This window comes from Pinus tabuliformis, chromosome 5_2 (genome assembly GCF_031772625.1).
Source record: "Pinus tabuliformis cultivar Carrire ecotype Pingquan chromosome 5_2, CPIR1, whole genome shotgun sequence".
NCBI lineage: Eukaryota > Viridiplantae > Streptophyta > Pinopsida > Pinales > Pinaceae > Pinus > Pinus tabuliformis.
In genome coordinates, this window is record NC_142306.1 from 598,628,048 (window position 1) to 598,633,063 (window position 5,016).

A 5,016-nucleotide genomic window follows, 5' to 3' on the forward strand; every position below is an offset into this window, starting at 1 on the left:
AGCAGTGCAGCCAGATTCGAAAACCTTTGCTAGTGTTCTCCCAGCATGCACTAATTTGGCAGCTCTGGAACAGGGCATGGAAATCCATGAAGAAATAATTAGAAGTGGTTTTCAGTGCAATGTATTTCTGTGTAACGCGCTTCTGGACATGTATGCAAAATGTGGAAGCATAGACAAGGAAAATGAAGTTTTCAACAAAATACATGGAAAAGATGTGGTTTCATGGAATTCAATGATTGCAGGATATGCAATGCATGGATGTGGCAAGGAGGCCCTGAAACTATTTCAAGAAATGCAACAATCTGGTATGAAACCGGACAGTGTTACCTTCGTCAATGTGTTATCGGCATGCTGTCATGTAGGCCTAGTGGATGAGGGCCGAAAGTACTTTAATTCTATGAGTCAATGTTACCAGATCACACATGTGATAGAACACTATGGCTGCATGGTTGACCTTGTTGGCCGTGCTGGGCACCTGGAAGAGGTTAAAGACTTGATAAGCAAAATGCCAATAACCCCTGATGCTATAGTCTGGGGGTGTTTGCTTGGTGCCTGTATCATACATAACAATACAGAGTTAGGAGAATACGCTGCCGAACACCTTTTTGAGTTGGATTGGAAAAATGCAGAAACTTATGTTGTGCTCTCAAATATCTATGCTTCAGTGGGCCGGTGGGATGGTATTGAAAAGATGAGAAAAACCATGAAAGATAGGGGGATTAAACCAACGGCTGGACGCAGTTGGATTGAAGTCAACAAGCAGTTGCATGCTTTCCTTGCACGAAATGGGATGCACCCGCTATAACATAAAAAGCTGGAACTAATCCATGGTCACAAAATAATTTTAAGCAGATCATTGCAGCATGATTTGTCCAGCATGCTGTGGAGAATCAGAGATGAAGTTTAAAGGGCAGGGTATTCCATTTTATGGAAAAGGCTTTGCCATTGGGAAGAAGTTAACCTGTTAACTCCAAAAATCAATAATAATACTCACGGTCCAAAAAGTGAAAATCAAACCAATATCTCCTACCAATTGGAGTAAAATTCAAATGCAGCTTTTCTGATGGAGGGGAAATATTCATGATTGATCTATGAAGAGCGAAATGATAGTTGGAGGTTATTGAAGTCTTCAAATTCAATCCTCGAGGAGCTGAATCAACAAATTCTTTTTGCAGCGAGATTTAAGCATATCTGGGTTTTAACTAACAACACTTGGGGACAGGATGTTGGGGATCTAATAAGGAAGAGAGCTCTCTTATTTGCACTACAGGTGAAATTGTTCATTGCGTGCAAAAGATGGCCACCATTTTTAGCATGGATGATATCTTTTTGAACTAAAGGGCATTCAAAATAACAAGCAGTAATCAAAAGGCTAGGAAATGTTTGCCATGTATGTACTTTAAGTGATGTGCTATTCGCTAGAATCTAAGCATTATAAATGATGCGCTATTCAGAAGAATCTAAATACTTTTTCCCTTTGTAACTTCAGAGTGAAGCCCTTGGAGAAGAATGAAAAGTTGCAACCAAGATGAGATTTATCTTCAATAATTGCTTTAAATGAATCAATATGAATTAAAATCTCTAAAATTGGTACGAATTCATTGTAGTGTACTTGTAATAAATATTGAGTATTCTTTCAGAGTATGGGTTTGTTTATGCAAATGTGAAATATCAACCCGAGTACTTTTAACCTCTCTTAATCATTTACAAGCATTTAGCAATACACCATGGATTAATCCAACCCGTGCACCATTTCGCTAGCACCTATGAGAGGCCACAGAGGCCATGTACAAGTTGTATATAAAAATCGATAGGTGAGATTAGTAAACAATTTTGCCTGTGACCCTCCCAGGCAAATTTTTAATTTCTATTGATGAGGTGTTGGCTTCGTTAGATCTCATCAATTATATTAGTTGATGGGATCCAAAAAGATGAGTTGTTGTCGACAACTTGATTAGCTTCAGAGATAACCTCCACAAACTGAGTTGGAGATTAATATTACATCATTGCAGTACTCTGTTGCTTAGAGGGAACCTTTACCAGACTACCAGTACACCATGGTAAATCCATGTCATCCCTCTGAAAGGCCAACTACAAGTTGTCTATGGAGCCCGATAGGTGAGATTAATAAACGATTTTACCTTGATATACTTGTAATTTCTATTGATTTGAGTGGCTGGTTTCATTGAACATCATCAAGTACATTAGTTCACAGGAAACCCAAAAAGATGAGATGTTCATTGTCGTTGAGTACATCATTACAATACATTTGGTGGAACTTTCACTTTGTGGGACAGTCTTTTCGTTGCTTAAGAGGCCCACACCAACCCTCATCTACAAGATGTCAGGGTCTGTCTGAGTAAAAACGTGAATTGTGTGTTTGACCTTTCCATATTGGTAGGTAATTGATGTTTTGATAGATAGAAGATGGACGCAGAAACATTTTTTTTTTTTTTTCCCTTTGTAATTTGGCGATATGATTTTTTTCATGAGACAGTGATGGGCTTTTATTTAAATTGTATGTTTTAATCCTAAAATGAATTTAGTGTCTTTTTTGTAAATTTATAACATAAAACTATAATTTTCTGATTTGTAAAATAGATAAAATATAAATAAATTTACTCTAAAAATAACAAACAAAAATATGTAAGCAGAATACAAAATATATAATACTGAATATATTTGAATGTGGATGCAAATATATTTGAATTATCAGTCATTTGCACAAAACCGAGGGACATATTATGTAAGCTGAATATATAATATATAATACTGAATATATTTGAATGTGGATGCAAATATATTTGAATACAACTCGAATTATCAGTCATATGCACAAAACCGAGGGACATAGTGCGAAGGAGTTGATAAATCATTCTTAAAATTTATGTTTAATATTTTTTATTTTATAAAATTTTTATTATTATATTAAATAAAAACTTATTATATATATATATATATATATATATATATATACACCGTAAGGCGTTTCCATCTGAAATGAACTCCCCCAAATGCCCTTCTGTCCTAATCGTAGCTGTTAGATCTTTTGTTAGACGATTGAACAAAAATCAGCCGTCTAATTTAATAAAAAATGTTTTAAAACATTAAAATACCCTTAAAAAAACTCCGCTCGACATCTGTGCGCTTTTATGGAGGAGTTACAGGTAGAGTCCATTTGAATTCTTAGTGGAGTTTATGGCAATGAACAATGCTCTCTGCTCCACATCTATGCGCTTTTTACGCAGGAGTTCCAGGTAGAGTCCGTTTGAATTCTTCATGGAGGTTATGGTGATGAACAATGACGACACTAGAATGCTCACAAGGAGAGAATTGCAGCGAAAGGAGCTCAGAGCAATGTGGCGCTAGCGGCCTAAGGTCAATGGGAGCAGGCCCACGGCTGTGGTGTTGCAGAGCTTCAAACCACCAATGTTGGAATTCTAGAGACATCAATTTCAGCAACAACAACAGTCCAAGGCCACTGCGAGCATCAGAGGCCAGGGTAGGAAGTGGGGCATGCCGAGGATTGGGGATTGTGAGAAAATTGCTGCAGCAGCAACCCAAGGCCACTGGGAGCTCCAAATGCCAAGGCAAAAAGCGGGGTAGGAAGCCCCGCACTGTGGCCTATGGAATTGCAGTGCTTAAACCCACTAATGTACCAATATCGCAATGCGAGAAACATCAAATGCAGTAGAAACAAGAGTCCAAGGACACTGCGAGCAACAGAGGCCAGGGTAAGAAGCGGGGCAGGAAACCCCGGACTGTGTTACATGAGGGCATTGATGGTGGTGTGAAGAAGAGAGGGCAGAAACGCAAGGTCAACGAGGAGCAGGAAGAAATTGGGGCAGAATTTGGGGTTTTGAAATTAATGAATGCAGGTAACGAAGATGATGTTAATTGACGAGGATCACAATAAGGAAGCAACCAATGGCTTTTTGGAGTATAGTGCATCGGTTTCGAACACGGAGCCTAAACGACCTGCGCCACTGAATTTAAGCAATGAGGGGTTAAATATTACCCCAACTCCTGATGTTTTCAAGGTTAAGAATACCAAGAATTTTGTCAGAAAAATGCAGATGGGGGTGGATAGTATATTCCAACATAGGAGAATAAAATGAAGGCACCATCACAATATTCCAGTATAGGCGAATAAAATGAAGGCAACATCACAGAACACTGTGAATACGAATTTCCATCACTGTAAAAGAAATGACAAAGGCAGAGTGGTCTATTGTTCCAAATGTCTAAAGAAGTATTGTCTTATCTGCATTCGAAAATAATACTAAGGAGCAAGTATATATATATATATATATATATATATATATATAGATATATATTTGTTCTTTCTAATGGTTTTTCTTTCCATTTCTATACATGTACAGAGGGGCATTGTGCCTACTTACGTTAACTAATATTTTGCCTGTTATGGCAGGTGAAGCCTTGTGTTTCCAAGCCACCACAGGTGAGAAAGTTGTCCTCTGGCATAATTCAATGCCCTTTTCGATTTGCTAATCTCTAATTCCTCTAAGCTAGATATGGGTTTTTAATGGATTTGATATTTGTACAGGTGGGTACTCAACTCCTTCTAAGCTCAACTTTATCTGCCGCAAATGCTATCGAGGATGAGCGCCCCAACCAACAATTGACTTCCAGGTTCTGCTGCTTCCAAGTTATTGAATCTTGGTCCATCTCATGTAGGGTTCTGCTTGTAGGTTTTCCGCTAGGTTACATTAAGTTGTTTTTACTGTTGGACAAGGCATGTTGATCAGGTGAGCAATTCATCCGCCTTCTTTGTACAATTTGAGTGGACTTGAACACCCATTTTAAGGTTCTATGTACAATTTGAGTGACCTTGAACACCCATTTTAAGGAAGCTTTCTGCATTTAGAATACTTTCGTTTATTGAAAACTAAATAAAAGGCTGGATTTTATCGATATTAAATGTCAGATAGAGTTCCACATAAAGTAAAGCCGTGTGTTGTAGATATTAGGTTTTAGGATTAGTCGCTTCCAATT

General features: G+C 37.9%; 1 pseudogene; it reads left to right on the forward strand.

Annotated features, from left to right (window-relative positions):
- The first annotated feature begins 232 nt into the window (after nt 1-232).
- On the forward strand, nt 233-805 carry LOC149160419 (pentatricopeptide repeat-containing protein At2g03880, mitochondrial pseudogene; annotated as a pseudogene).
- Nucleotides 806-5,016: the final 4,211 nt, after the last annotated feature.